Below are 16495 nucleotides of genomic sequence, written 5' to 3'. Positions count from 1 at the left end.
CATGAGCTCATTCATCCTCAGGCCCTCCCTACTGCAGAGGGACTCTCTCCATTTCACAGATAACAGCAGCTGATGTCCAGAGGAAGCCTAGGTCTGGATGGTTTCAACATTCATGAGCTTGACCTTACTTCTTGAGTGAGGGGTAGAGATCACTCTCTGCAGCACCCTTGCCTAGCTAAGAAGTAGAGTAAGGAGCTGACCAAACCTACCAGGCTTGACCAAACCAGCCAAGGAGGTGCTGGGCTTGACTGGCAGGAGTGGAGTGTGCAAGGACCCAGCCTGGTCAGAAGAGAAGCCCCAGGCCCACCCCAAGGAACTTAATTCTTCATCCACTGGGCAGTTGGTTGCCCTCCACAGCCCCTTCAGGCCCCAGGGAGATACTCTGTAGACCAGAGGCAGCCTTGGGGAACCAGGGAGGAAAGAGGAAAGGAGCAGGTGTGTCCCACCCAGCGTGGCAGGGGCAGGGCCAGCAGGGGTTGCGGTGGGAGATTATTGAGCTCTGGTTCCCAACCACAGCAGGGCAGTTGGCAGATGCCACTCTAAGGAAGAGCCCCTGGGGTAACAACCCTGGAGAGAACCAGGCACTGAAGGCAAGCACCAGAGAAGGCCCAGGCAGGGGCAGGGGCTCTTCAGGGCACACTTGGATGGCCACTGCCAGTGAGGACTAGGGACACCTGTCAACAGCACCCACACCCTCCAGGGAGTTTACACTGAAGGTCAGGCCAGATGTGCCTTTGACCCTGAAGGCAGATGAAGCCCAGGACAGGCCAAGTGAACCATGAGGACACCAGGGGACACAGCCCTGGCCCCAAGCAGTGCTGACCCCTGATGCTGCTAAGCCTGGCTATGGCCACCCATGGCCTGCTGCCCCTGACTACAGCCCCAGGCCCCCAAGACCTGAGAAGGAAGCAGCCCTCAGAGCCTGAGGGACAGCAGGGTCCTGTTCCAGGCTGGCCTCCGAGGGACAGGCCCCAGGTGCTGGCCTGGTGGGTGTTAGTTTCAATCACTGTGGTTAGCCCAAGTTTGCACCCTCAGTGATTCTGTTTCCACCTCCCCTGAGGAGCTCAACAACAACAAAGTCACACTGGTGTGTCTCATTAGCAACTTTCACCCCAGCAACTTGATGGTGGCCTGGAAGGCAAATGGCAACCTGGTCACCCAGGGTGTGGAGACCACCAAGCCCTCGAAAGAGAGCAACAACAAATACACAGCCAGCAGCTATCTGAGCCTGACGTCCAACAAATGGAAATCTGACAGCAGTTACAGCCGCCAGGTCACATACCAGAGGAGAACTCCTGACTAAACAGCTGTTTTCGCAGCGCCTACGCATTCCAGCCACTGCCTTTCTGAGTTCCTCTTAAAATGCAGAGAGCCATAGGACTAATCCTCTAGTCACTAATAATCTGATTTAAATTGGCTTATTAAATGGATTACCAGTTGCCTTGCAGGAAACTGAGAGATTTGGACTTACAACAGGCAGGTTTTGGTGGACAAGACTTGGGAGGGTCATAGAGAATGGAGAGGAGGAGGAAGGGGTGACTCGGAGCTGGTGGATCTGAGGTTCGTGGAGTGCCGGTGTCGCCCTGTGACTCCAGCTGGCTCATCCCTGGGACGGCCTCACCACCTCCTCCTTACTCTTCTTATATTGCTATTCTGAATTGGAAACAAGCAGCTTAAGCTTTGCGTATTTAGCCAGACTGGGAAAACTGTAGGGAAAGTCACTTAGGATAACTCAGTCACATAGTTCTCCTGATTGTAAAAATTTAGAAAAATTCCCAGAGTGGTGGTAAACCTACTCAGAGACAGAGAAAAGAGGGGGGGAGGGGGAAGCCTTTTGTGCTTAAATAAAATTAAAACTGAAAGTGAGGATTTGAAAGGTAGGAATTTATTAATCACAAACTAGGTAACATTTCATAAAAACAGGTTCAAAGCACACAAAATCCAGTGCTCTGTGTCCCCTTTACCCATCCTGTTATTCATCCTACATCCTGCTTTTCAGAAAAGTATATCTTGTTTGCTCTGTCAATATACTCAGGCTCCAACTCCTACTCCCAGTCCTACTACCTGGCCTAAACCAGCATTATTTTTCTCCCAGATTGTTGCCAGAGCTTTCTAATTAATCTCCACTCTTCTGCTTTCTCCCCCTTATGATCTATTCTTAAACTGTTTTAAAATATAAAGTCAAGACAAATCATGTCATTCTTCTGCATAAAATTTCCAAGTACTTCCCATCTTATTTAGAGTGGAAGCCAAAGTCTTTACATGGGCTCTCAGGCTCTACATGATTGGGCTCCCTGATGCTCTCGGAAATCATCTCTTACTATTCTTTCTCCTGATCTTGCTCTGCCAACCACACTAGCCGCTTTGCTATGTCACCAACATTCAGACATGCTTCCATCACAGGGCTTTGGCACGGACTCTTCCCTGCCTCTCTGCCTGGAATGGTGTGTGTGTGTGTGTGTGTGTGTGTGTGTGTTTCAGATAGCCACATAAGCCCCATCCCCAGCAAACACTCTCTCCTCCTGCTTCACTTTTCTCCACTGCACCCATCACCATCTGGCATGCAATATATTTTACCAATTTATTTTGTTGATTATCTGTCTCATTCCGTTAGTGAGACTGTAAGCTTCATGAGGGCAGAGTTGTTGGTTTTAATCGTCACCCAAGGACATGCTTTTTATTGATTTTAGAGGAAGAGAAAGAGAGGGAGAGAGAGAGAAATATCGATGTAAGAGTGAGACATCAGTTGCTTGCCTCCTGCATGTGCCCTGACTGGGAATCAAACCTGCAACCTGGGTATGAGCCCTGACCAGGAATGAAACCCTCGACCTTTTTGGTGTATGGGAGGACGTTCCAACCAGCTGCGCCACACCAGCCAGGGCCAGGACAGAGATTTATTTTTTTTTTTTCCCCAAAAGATTGGCTATTTTTATTTATTTTTGTTCAAAATATTACAGATGTCCCTTTTATCTCCCCATTACCCCTTCCATCCTATCCCACCCCCCTCCCACCCCAGTCCCTCACCACACCATTGTTTTGTGTCGTTGGATTATTCATATATGCATATAAATTCTTTGGTTACTCTCTCTCACCCCACCCACCACTCCTCTCCTTCCCTCTGAGATTCGTCAGTTTGATCCATGCTTCCATGTCACTGAATCTGTTCTGTTTATCAGTATATTAAGTTCTTCAGATTCATATACAAGTGAGATCATGTGATGTTTGTCTTTCTCTGCCTGGCTTATTTCACTCAGCATAATATTTTCCAGGTCGATCCATACTGTCCAAAAGGGTAGGAGATCCTTCTTATTTACAGCTGCGTAGTATTCCATGGTGTAAATGTCCCTCAGCTTTTTTATCCACTCATCTCCTGATGGGCACTTGGGCTGTTTCCAGATCTTAGCTAAATTGTGCTGCTATGAACATAAGGGTGCATATATTCTTTCTGATTTGTGTTTCAGGATTCTTAGGATACATTCCTGGAAGTGAGATCACTGGGTCAAAAGGCAGCTCCATTTTTAATTCTTTGAGGAACCTCCATACTGTTTCCCATAGTGGCTGCCCCAGTCTGCATTCCCACCAGCAGTGTACTAGGGCTCCCCTTTCTCCACACCGTCGCCAGCACGTCGTTTGTTGATTTGTTGATGGAGCCATTCTGACAGGTGTGAGGTGATACCTCACTGTGGTTTTAATTTGCATCTGTCTGATGATTAGCGACTTCAAGCATTTTCTCATGTGTCTCTTGGCCATCTGTGTGTCCTCTGTGGAGAAGTGTCTATTTAGGTCCTTTGCACATTTTTTAATTGGTTTGTTCGTCTTGCTCTTGTTAAGTTGTATGAGTTCTTTGTATACTTTGGAAATTAGCCCCTTATCAGATATATCTTTGGCAAATATGTTGTCCCATACCATGGGTTTCCTTTGTATTTTGAGGCTAATTTCTTTTGCTGTGCAGAAGCCTTTTAGTTTGACATAGTCCCATATGTTTATTGTATCTTTTGTTTCTCTTGCCCTAGGATATGTATCAGTGAAAATTCCAGTAGGTGAGATGTCTGTGTTTTCTTCTAGGATTTTTATGGTTCCCAGTCTTGTGGGGTGGGATTTTGGAATGTATGTCCAGTGGAGCCCAGAGGTGTTTTCCTTATACTTCTAAGCTATTTGCTCTGGGTGTGTCCCTTTCGTGGGTGTCCCTTTTGTGGGTTCTTTGGGCTCTCTTGATGTGACTGAGTCTAGACTGTTGTTGACCCGTTCTTGGGAGGACTCTCCTCTCAGGTTGGCTAGCTGTGTGTCTCAGCCCCAGCCACTTCATGGGAGCTGTTAAACTGCTGCTGGCAAGGCAATACACAACCAAACTGCCAGGAAACAAGCAGTGTCTTACAAAATATCTTGACAATCATAATGAAATCATCCGAGGTGAAAGCAGAATTGGGAGAATGAAGTAAGAACACAAATGTTAAAGCAGAAAAAAGAAAAAAGAAAAAAAAAATAGAGAGAAAAGGATATTATTGCTAATAGTGAAAAGTTTTAAAAAATAATAATAAACTAAAATAAAAAGTAAAATATAGAGAAGCTACTGGGAGATAAAGGGGCAGAGAAATGATTCTGAAAGAAGGGTGAGCAAAACATTGAGAGTAGAGCGTAGGAATAGGAAAATAGTTGAAAATAAAAATACAATAAAGAGACAAACAGAAACAAACAATCAAACAAAAAGACAGGAAAACAGAAGGGAGAAAAAGAAAAGAAAGAAGGAACAAAGTTATGCCAATGGAACAAAAAGAGAGAGAGAGATAGAGTCCAGGCAGGGCGGGAGTTCAATAACAGATATGGGGGAAACGATAGAGAAAAGCAGTAAACTTATTGGTTATAATGATAATGTTCCAGCAATTAAGCAGGGATATCAACAAAATCTTGATAAAAGAACAAAAGACAAAAAAAAAAAAAAAAGCAAAAAAAAAGCAAATTAAAAAAAAAAATTCTTTAAAATTTAAAAAGAAATTGTTTTATTTTCTCTCTTTTCTGTAAGGGAAAAAAAAAGTCAATCAGGTGAGTTTCTTCTGGGCAGCTTGTGTTGTCTGTGGCTCACTGTGTTGTGTGGTGATTTCCGTTCTCCTGGGAGGTACTTGTGTATCAGCCAATGTGAGGAGCCGTCTAGGTTTGGCTCTGGTGTCCTTAGGTCGATGGTTGATCTGAGGCTCTCCGTGGGCCACCTCCTCTTGTCAGCTATTTTGCAACCTTGTAGTTGCCTGGTCTTGCTCCAGAGTCTTCTGTAGAGTCTTTAGGGTGCAGGGTGGCTACTGTGGCTCAGGGTATCACTCCCCTTAGAGGTGTCGCTGTCAGGCGCTCACCCTGCGGGAGTTAGTCTCTGCTCCACCCAGCTCCTCAGTCCCTACCCTGTCCTCTGATTCTAGTTCCCCAGGCTCTGGCCTGCTGCAGCTTCAGATGAATTTCAGCCTGTTTCCTTTTCTGTCTGGGCCATTTCAGCAGCCTGGGCTCAGTTAAAGAACATTCCAGTGAGCCCTTTGCCTGCCCAGCCCCCAGCAGGGGTTTTCAGCGTTTCCTCCAGTTCCCAAACAATATTTCCCGAGAGACTTCTTATAATATCCTCCTGTGAACTGTTCACCCTTCCCCCTCGGGACTGTTCCCTGCGGGGTGTCTGGGGCCTCAGTGAGCTGAACCAGCCCCTTTCCTATTGGGAGCAGTGCTCCCGGCTGCAGGGAGCACCCTCCTTTCCCAGATCTGGTGGGCTGATAGCATGGGGCGTGCTAATTTCAAGCTCTCCATGATGCAGACATAAATCCCAGCTTTTGCTGGTCTGTCTCCCCAGTGCAAGCCAGGAAGGTGGACACCTGTTCAGTGATCAAAAACTGAAAAATTCACGAAGCAACACATAGCAGAGAATCTGCCCTGCGGGGTCCCACCGTCCCCATTGTCAAGGCGCCAAGCAGGAGGGGTCACAAAGTTAGCCCCACGCAGCTCCCCTGCACAGCTGATCTCAGTAAAGCTAGGGAAGCTCCTTGCACCCCTCAGGGCGGGTCAAAAATCCTAGAATCGCCCCACTGGGAGCTCAGGCAGCTGGAGACCGGATCCATCCCATAGGCAACTCCAGTTTGGCTCTGTGGGCTGGAGGGGAGGGCTTTCTTCCCCTTCCCCAAGCCACACAGATCAAATGCTTTCTGGGGTTCTACACAACGCCCTACAGGAAGGCAGAGAGTCCCTGTATGTGGCTCCTCTGGCTTATTTCTATCTGGGAGCCACACACTGTGGAATAGCCTTTCCTATGGTCAGCACCCGGTGTAAAAGATGCTGGTCGGGTGCCGATGAGAAGCTTTGTTTCACTAGGAAGGCGCTGTCCCCTCCTTGCAGGCATACTGTTCTCCTGGGGTCCCTCTCCCCTCTGCACAGGGTTCTCCCCTTTTCTTCTGCTCGAGGATTGAGATCCCAGCTTTTGGATGCCAGTCCACACTCTCAAAGGGAGGGCGCTTTGCAGCCTCTAGCCTTAGGGCCTCAGAGCCCAGCACAGGCTTCAGGGGGGACTCCCCCTTTCTACACCCCCCCTTACCAGGCTCTCTGTTTCTTCAGTGCTCCCTACTTGAAATAGGTCCACTCAGGTATATTTCTCTGGTTTTTCCAACCTGGTTCTGCAGTATTTTAGTGGTAAATCGAGTCCGTGGCTGGGAGCAAGGGTGTTTTGCTTCTTGTCACAGTGCGGCCATCTTCCCCCTCTGAGATTTATTTTTTATGTTTCCTTGCTTTTCCTGAGCATCTAGTACAAGGGATCAATACACATTTCTTGAACAAATTAATTGTATGCTAATACATTATGGGAGGGAGGAGTAGGTCAAACACCTTTACATTGGAACATCCTTCATGCCTATGGGAGAGTGTGATTGAACTAGAGAGGAGCAAAAGGACTTTTAGAAATCAGTGGTCATGAGGCCTAGAACAAGCATAATGAACTTAGAGCCAAAAGAGTGGAATTTCATTCCCATTCCTGACATTTAGTAATGTGTGATCAGTCACTTAATCTCTCTGAATTTGCGCTTCCTCAATTATAAATCGGGTGTACACCAAGTGTGTCTTAATGAGGGGCTGGAAGGCTCAAGTGGAACTTTATGTGCTGAGGCATGTTTGTCCTGTGATCTGAAAACTCCCAATGGAATAACACAGGACTCATCCTCAGTTGCTTTCCAATTCCTTCCATCGTCACAGTCAGCCTCACCCTTGTCTGGAAGTGGATGCTAGACATGGGGTCGAAGAGGAGGTGGGCGTGCTAGCAGTGGGAGCTGCCCTTTGGCTGGACAGAGAGAAAACCTGCTGGGCTTTGCTTCAACACAAGCAGACACGCCAGCACACCATCCAGAATGACTTGGCCTTTCCTTGCGTCGAAGATAAGGCAGAGGGATAAAACAAGCAGAAGTTAAAGTTCCTTCCTGTTAGCATTTGGCTTTCTGAATACAGTTTTGGCATCTTGCTCTGGAGTATTACCAGCCATAACCTGCTATCAGAGATGGCAGAGGGCCCTCCAAAACACGTAAAGGGGGAGCCAAAATTGCTATCCCTGAATTCTCTCCTTAGCGTTATGTTGCTTTACCAGGTCTGAGAACACATTATGATAGAAAAACTGTGCCGGAGCTCAAAAGGCTCCAAAGAACTCAACAGATGCTTGGATGCCTTCAACTAAAATCATATTAGTCCGGATAGTGAAAATTTCAACTCAAAGAGTTGGAACTCAAAAAAGGGAGTTATGTTTTTTTGGAAGTAGCTTTCATTTTTTATTCCAAAAGCAGAAAAGCACGGAAGCTCAGCTCCCCGATGATGCACTTGAGATACCACATGTTTCAGTATCTGGTGTTTAGTCTGTGTCTAGTAATGTCTTTAACTTGTATGCATGTTGGTTTCTCTTCTTATAAATCAAAGATAATATTCTAAATATCTTATGTAAAAACAAGTCATGTGATGGCTTTACTTGCTCTTAAGTAATGTAGTAATTAATAGGCCAGATGGCTCTTAGGTAAGAAGTATCAGGAGGCACTAAAATTTTAGTGGCAGTGAGCAGTCTGATGAAAACACATTGATTCTATTATACGGATGGGACTGGATTAGACCTGTGTTTATGAAAACATCCTAAAAATATCTTAGAATTTGTATTCCCCTTTTTTGCTTGTCCCAGTGGGTTTCTAAGAGGCCAAGTCAATTCTGCAGTTCCCCAAACATGGTTGGAAATCTGTAGGTAAAGGAAATGCTTCTCTTTACTTTGTCTTAAAGCTAACTTTAATTTTCAAATCCTTTGGAATAAGAGAGTGCATTCCTTGAGGGAACTTCAAGCCTATGAACTTGTATTTGATGTGATTGGTTTTATCCCCAGTGTGTCATCAGAAGCCATTATCTTGTATATACAAGGTTAGCTACAGTTTGAGACCTAGAGTCTTAAGAGTCTACTGGCATTAATGCTCCTGGGTAAGCTGGAACCCCCTGACACCTGCCAATAGGCATGGCATCATGTGAGTCTCCATGGAAAAGACAGTGGAAGAATCATAGAAAGTCAGAGTTAAAAGGGATTTCAGAGATGAGGACACTGAGGCCCAGAAATGTCAGGTGACTCACTGAAATCACACAAGCCTCACTTTAGGATAGATGAGAGAACCAGGCAGCAGAAATTCCCAGAGTAGCTACAAAGACTTATGTGGCCTGACAGGATCTGGTTAGGGATACTAACTCAGCACAACAAAACTATTTTCTACATTAAATATAGTTTCAGAACCGCAGCACTTACTGAAACCCAAAATTTTCCCAGATTGTATATGGTTTAAAGCTATTTATATCATTGGTTTTTGACATACCTCCAGCTTCTTTGTCAGTGAACAAGTAAACATCTGGTTTGGTAGACAACATGTACAGTTCTCATCTTCTGCTTAAATTATGAGGAATGCTATCTTTTGGCTAGAATAATTTTGAATGATTTTAGCAAAGCTATTTTTTTTCCTTGTATCTTGAAGGGCATGTGCTAGATAAACACATTCTTGGGTAAGGAGGGGAAAGTTTCCAGAAGTATCAGGTTAAAAATGAAAACAACAAAAAACCCAAGAACCACTTATGAAGCTGACACTTATAAAATGCCAGACTTGAGTGAATTTTCATTCACACTCATCAAAAGCTAAACATATCAGAGAAAACATTTCAAAAGTGGCCAGAAGATGAAAAGAAAGAAAACAAGTGATTTCACAGGTTTGGGGCACATGTTTAGCTTGGCTTATTGAACAAGAAAATGGAATAGAAGTGATGATGCTATTGGATGAAGTTTGTTATAATTGGACTGTATAACAGTTAAATATTAGACAGTGACATTGCATTTGTATTTACTATTTTATACATGTTTCTGCTAGTTGTGTTTATGGTAAGAAGAACAGCATGTACCTTGCAATGGGTAGCATCTATCAAGCATTGTTTCAGCCCTCCCACTGTACTGGGTCCTGAGAGATAGTTGCAGAGGGAGGCTTTAATCAAATCCTTTTTCTGAAGAAATTTAACACTTAATCATAGACAAAATAAACCTACCTGCATATATTTTAAAACATCTTGTGAAAATTCATGAAATAGTGTCATAAATGGGAAAAAAACTTAGAAATGGATTTACTATCATTTGATTTATACTTTGATTCTACATCATTAGAATGAAATGATGTGATGTCTTGGATATGGCTGACAGGGAAGAAGATTGTTCATATGTTGGTCACCATTGAAACTGAGGTTCATTATACCCTTCTTTCTACTTTTGCATATATTTGAAAATCTCATCTCATAATCCCAAGTTTAAAAAAAACACCAGGCTCCAACTTTGTCACGGACTACTTGAGGGTGGCCTTTCATCTAAGCAAGAACACTATTATCTCCTCTATTTTCACAATCTATTTATCTTTGCACCTTTTCACCTGGTTTCCCAACAAAATCTTTCCACAATCAACAACATATAATTCTAGTACTCTTGACCTTTATCAATGAAATATAATCCCAAATGCTCTGCTTTCATTCTTTCATTAAAGTTCTGGTGTTAAAATGATTATACAACCACTCTCTTGACAAAGGTCATAGTAGGAAAGTAGTCAGATGGGATTTACTTTGGGATTCAAAGATCACCATGATCAAGAAACATGGCAGAGAGCTTTGCAATAGTTCACCATTTGGGGAAACTCTCTTTATCTCCAGGGCTTTGTCACTGTTGCAGGTGATCAAGTAGGAGTGATATTTACTTTACACCTTGTGGGAGTATGACTGGCTTTCTCTACGACTAGAGTGTCCCTGCTCTTAGTTTTAAGTAGATACAGAAGAGCAAAAATGAGGGAAGGAGAGAAAGTTAACTCACTATTCCATCGTCCAGAAAACATACTGTTAACATTTTGGAAGAGCCAAACCTGACAACTAATGGAATTGAATTTACCATTATGGTTGATGTGAGTGCTCACCTTTTACTTGGTTCTGATTTTCCCAATTAACTACTTTTAGTTATACATATTTAAAAACTGCTTTAAGTCACTTTGGGGAAGAGGAAGGGCAAATAAAAGTTAATGCTTAAACTACTACAGTAAACCATTGATTTCACAGACCTCTATTTAACAGACTTCAGATTTAACAGACAAAATGTCCAGTCTATATGTCATATATGAAAATTAACATCTTGTGAATTTTTAAATGCTTTTAACCAAGATTTGCATATTATTAAATTAACAGGTTTTCTGTTGTTAATTCACTGTTATTTTTAACAAATTATAGCTAATAGACCATATGTTGGAGAACACACTGTAGTCATTTCACAGACATAAACATTACATACCTACAACTATAGTCTACACATTTAAGTCCAAGAGTCACACGTCTAGTACACAGTGTTTGGGGTATGATTAACATGTGCTCACACTGTATCTGGCTCAGTAATTGGTTCTGTTGTCCTGTGGCATTACTTTCTGTAGCAGTTTAAACACATGGGGCTGATGCTCCCACATGCTCTAAGCCATGCTCCAGCCGTGTGCATTGGTTTACTCATGGTGCCTGGTGAGTGCACGCATTTACTAGACCTATTCAATATAAATTTAAAATTACTGTAACACATATAGAAAACTTTTCTGTGAAATGAAACTTTTCATACACAATTTTAATTGCACAAACGTGTCTCCATAAGTAAAAACAGGTAAATGAATCTGTCAATTTTTACCATACACATTAGAAAACCTACTTTATTATATAAAGGACTTTCATCTTTAACGGACACCCACTCACCCAAATTAATCCATAATATCGAGATTTTACTGTATTGTGGATATGTTAGGCAACTCTTGCCAAGTCTAGGTCTCCTGATGTAATATCTACACAACCCTGAGGTTATGAAGATTAAATCAGAAGAGCTCCTGGTTATACACTGAAAACTTCAAAGTGCTATAAAATACTGATAATAAAGAGAGCTAATATTTGTTGGGTATTTTGCTATTTTAATAGGCATAGTGCTGATTGCTGTTCATATAGTATGCCATTTAATATTCACCACAATGCTATGAAAGAGTTCTATCATTCTATTTCACAACAACAACAAAATACTACAGGGACAACAACTACAACAAAAGTCCTAGAGACTTGAGAAGGCTAAGTATTTTTTTCAGTTGTAAATTGGCAGAACTATATGAAAAGAATTTTGACATGATATAAATTTTTGAAGTAATTTTGATCAAAATATTTTGAAGAATTTCTCCAGGAAGGAATATCTAAAACCCAGCCTTTGGTATTATTAAACAGATCCCCTTACTCTCTTATAAAGTAATAAGGTCCACATCTTAATCTGGGGAACCTGAGAATGTGATCTTATTTGGAAAGTAGATATGTGCAGATATAATTTAAGATAAGGAAGGAACTTGAGATGAGATTATCTTGAATGCTCTCACTTTGCCCTAAATCCAATGCCAAGTGTCTTTACCAGAGACTCACGGAGAAGAGGAGAAGGCTGTGGGACCATGGAAGCAGAGATTGGAGTAGTGTGGAGACAAGCCAAAGAATGCCTGGAGCCACCAAAAGCCAGAAGAGACAAACAACAGATTGTCATAGAGCAGTCAGAAAGAGTGCAGCCCTGTGGACTTCTAGCCTCCACCACAATGAGAAAATAAATTTCTGTTGTCTTGAGCCACAAAACTTATAATAATTTGTTATGGTAGCCCTAGGAAAATAATAGAGAGATCCAGAAAACAGAACTAGAATTGGAAGAAAGTAAAAGATGAACTTTCTAATCATTGGAAATGCTCAGGAGTGTGAGAGGCTGTTATGAAACTGCTGGTCTTTAGCAATTGGAGTAGTGGTTCAGTAGTTGAATGGTCAGGAGGGAAAGTTTATTGCATGGACTTGGGTGTCTTTCAAGACTCTTTTATGCTTTTATTTTCTCAGATTTACATATTTCTTTTTTCTTTCTTCCTTTTTTTTTTTTTTAAATATATCTTTACTGATTTCAGAGATAGGAAGGGAGAGGGAGAGAGAGAGATGGAAACATCAATGATAAGAGAGTCGTCACTGATCGGCTGCTTCCTGCACACTCCCGACTGGAAATCCCACAACCCAAGCATGTGCCCTGACCGGAATCAAACCTCAGTCTCCTGGATCTTAGGTCGATGCTCGACTGCTGAGCCATGTCCGGCTGGGCCATATTTCTGACTATAGTTTTCTGGAATCGCTATTCAGGAATCCCCAGATTTTATTCACATTATTGTTCATTATTTCTGGTTGGATTAGAAATAATACAGTTAGGTCCAAACAGGAAGGTGAGTTTCCAGGGAAGAAGCCAGTGTTGACCATGCCTAGAAAATAGATTGGCAGTACCTGGCAGAGCTTCATGTCTGTGCAGCCATTTCCCTAAAGCTGATTCATCTGATGCTGTCCACACTTACAGAGGAACAACTTTCTCACTGGCAAATAAAGAAGCTGCCTTCTTAATATTATAACCTTTCTTTGAGCCACTAGCCTGCCTGGGGACTAAAAACTCTTAATTGTAGTTGACCTTAAAGTCAGTTAAATAATTTCCCTGGCCTTGGAGAGGGTTTAGAATTATTTGAATACAATTAGGTTTATCCAATTAGATGGCTTTTAGGAAGCCACAGGTAGGAGTTCTTAACCTAAGTTTATCTTTCTTGAAACTCAATCCCATTATCATTAAGTAAAAGAATGAACTTGATTTTTCTCTTGTCTTTCCAGTCCACCCTCCTGTACCTAACTTTTAAATTTTGCAGTTCTTAAAAGCTTAGATATAAAACCTTTCATTTTCTCACTTTGTACTCTTTCCTTGTGTGATCTCATCCTTGTCTGTTTAAACCCCTCCATCTCCCCAAGTCCCTGATCTTTTTTACTGTCTCCAGTTTTGCTTTGTGCAGAATGTTATATAATTGGAATCATATAGTGTGTAGTCTTTTCAGATGGCTTCTTTCACTTAATGAAATGCATTTAAGGTTCCTCCATGTCTTGTCATGGTTTGGTAGATTTTTGTTTGTTTATTTTTAGCACTCCATGATATTTTATTGTCTGTTTAACCACAGTTTAATTATCCATTCACCAAGGACATCCATGAGGATTGCTTCCAAGTTTGGGCAATAACGTTGATATTGCCCAACGTTCCAGTGCAAGTTTTTATATGAACAAGTTTTTAACTCATTTGGGTAAATACCATAGACTATGATTGCTGGATCACATGGTAAGAGCATGTTTAATTTGGTAAGACACTACCAAATTGTCTTCCAAACTGGCTGCTTCATTTGCTTTCCAACCAAAGATAAACAAGAGTTCCTGTTTTGATTCAGATAAATATGCAGTGGCGTCTGTTTGATGTGGAACATATTTTCACATGCCTATTTGCCATCTGTGTATCTTCTTTGGTGAGGTATCTGTTAAGGCCTTTGGCCCATTTTTTAATTGGGTTGTTTGTTTTCTTATTGTTGAGTTGTAAGCATTGTTTGTATATTTTGGATAACAGTCCTTCATTAGATGTGTATCTTAGCCTTTTTCAGTCTTGGGTTACTTACTTGAGAAAAATAAAAGGGATGCAGTCAATACCTTCTTTCTTTAGTTTAATAACCTTCAAATTAGCTGCCATTAAGTTGAAAGAGAAATGGGGAGGCATGAAGGTAGAGAAACAAAGAGTAAGGCAGGCTGGAAGCCTGTATCTAGAAAAGAGTACTGTATGCTTCCTGGACACAGAAATCACTGGAAGAAGAGTACTACAGAAGCCTTGTAAGTTCTGGAAGAAATTGTATTACAAAAGAAATCATAAAACATAACTATAAAGCATTTGATTGTTGGAGATGTTGAAAAGGCAGTTGGGCTCCTTTTGAACAAGCAGGTAGTGGACATACCCTGCAACACCCATTTCAGTGCCCAGCCTTTGTGCTTGGCATTGGTATGAATAAATGTTTGCTCCTTCCCATACTGTACAGCCACCTTAATGATGGTTTTATTTTTCACTTGTAAGTATTAAGTCCCTTGAGCTAGGGATAAATCACTGACATCTCTGCTTTGAGGCTCCCTCACTGATAGGAGCGACAGGATCTTGGTAGCTAGTAAAGCTCAGGATGGTATTTAGAGAAGAAAATCTCTTAGTTGTCGTGGCCTAACTAGTGAGACTACTCATTTTCCGTGAAATTATTGTGCTTTCTCTCCTCCAATGGATTCATCTGATTCTCTCAAGGGACACAAGACAGGCCTAGAAATGACAGAATTTATTCACAAGTTATTCATAGTAAAGACATCTACTTCTGTTAACATTTTGAGCTCTCATTTTGCGCCCCCCAAGAAAACCCTTCGGGTCTTTTATTAGAACTAAAAGTCACAGTTTACGGTCTGAGTAATACTTATGGGGATTCAAGGCAGAATGTTTTTAAAGGATCTGTCAATAATGACAGCATGCGGGCACAGTGTGCTTTCAGGCCCTGTCAATTTTTGATGAGGCCTTGCTTGGTGCCTGGGTTCTGGTGAAATGCACATATCTGCTGGTATGTCAGTCAGAGGTTCCCAGAAGGCTAGTGAACTGTGGTATTAACCTCTCATCCCTCCAATTGCTCCAAATCCTGGTGCATCCAGTTGGATGTCTCATTTAAGTAATGGGGGGGGGGGGGAATAGGAGAGAGAGAAAAAAGGCAGGTAGGGAAGGGAAGAGGGAGAGAGAAAGGTGCTGCGGTTTACCTTCCCTTGGGTTTCCAGGGGGAACACAGCTGCTTCTACCTGGGGAAAGCCTGCCACATGCTCCACATTGCCCTCCTTCCCAACTTTCCCTTTTCTCATCCCTTCACCTAACTTCCTGTTCCCATTACATCCATTCCTCTACAACTCGCTAACAAGCGAAATCAGATTCAGAAAGAGGTAGAAATCCTGGAGACTCATGACCACAAACTGTGTTTGTGAGATAACAGTGGTTCCTAAATTGTAAAAAGAAAAAAGAAAAAGAAAACTAATTTATTACTGACCCAAGACAATAATCAGGGCAGACCCCTCCTAAAACTATCTCTCTTTCCCCAACTCTGCCAAGAAGGTAAAAGCACAAAAAAAGGAGAGTACCTCTCCTGCAGCTTTCTTACTCTGTATCTTCCCTTCCCTTCTTAGTGTTTCGTTCTACGTTTTCTCAAAGGCTTCACAGACTTTATCCCATTCTGAAACCATTGTTTCTTTCTAAGATGCTGCAGGTTATTCTCCTGGTACCTAGCCCATAAGAGAAACTTAGAAAACACTAGTTCTCTTTACTTTTAGTTGAGGAGAAAGTGACCTAATGCACTAATTCACAATAAAGTGTTTTAGTTACTTCCAATAAGAAAAATTTCCATTTTAAAAATGTAGAATTCTGGGAAAGGCTTATTAACTGACCAGAAATCAAATGGTTATCATGAATTACCTCATCTAGTCACAGATGTATTTTGTTTGGCCTACAAAGTATTTTAACAAAATCGGAAAATATTCTATAAAAGTGAGTAACCTGACTCCGACTTTTTTTGTTTGTTTTTTTGATTATTACATCTTCTGGAAGGTCTCTGCTTGCATAAATCCACTGCTTTCTTTAGACTAGCCATGACTGAGGTTGCCAGAGACCCCACCACATCTTGTCTTAGACTGCTTCACTCATAGAGCTTGAACTTGCAACTTCCGATCAAAAGAAATTTACAAATATCTAGATTTCATGGGCCCCCTGCTCCAAGAAGCTCCCACTGAGTCCCACCCACACTTTCCCTAGGCTAGATGTTCTCATCTTCTGGCTCCACTCACTACAGCCCGCCTTCCTCTAATTGCTCTGTCTCCCTCCCCAGCAAATGCAAAGTATCTTGGGTGCAGAGTTTTAATGTCCCCTGTAGCCCCAGCGCTGTCAACATGAAGAACGCCTGGTGGGGACAGTAGGCCTCGCCAGTATGTGCTTCTCCTGGCATTTCCTACTGAGATGCAGTAGTCTCCCGTCATCCATGGTTTCAGTTGCTCGTAATCAAACCATGGCCCTAAA

This window comes from Miniopterus schreibersii (assembly GCF_964146895.1).
Source record: "Miniopterus schreibersii genome assembly, chromosome: 5".
Classification (NCBI taxonomy): domain Eukaryota; kingdom Metazoa; phylum Chordata; class Mammalia; order Chiroptera; family Miniopteridae; genus Miniopterus; species Miniopterus schreibersii.
The sequence above is the reverse complement of the archived record's forward strand: the minus strand, read 5'-3'. Positions refer to the sequence as shown.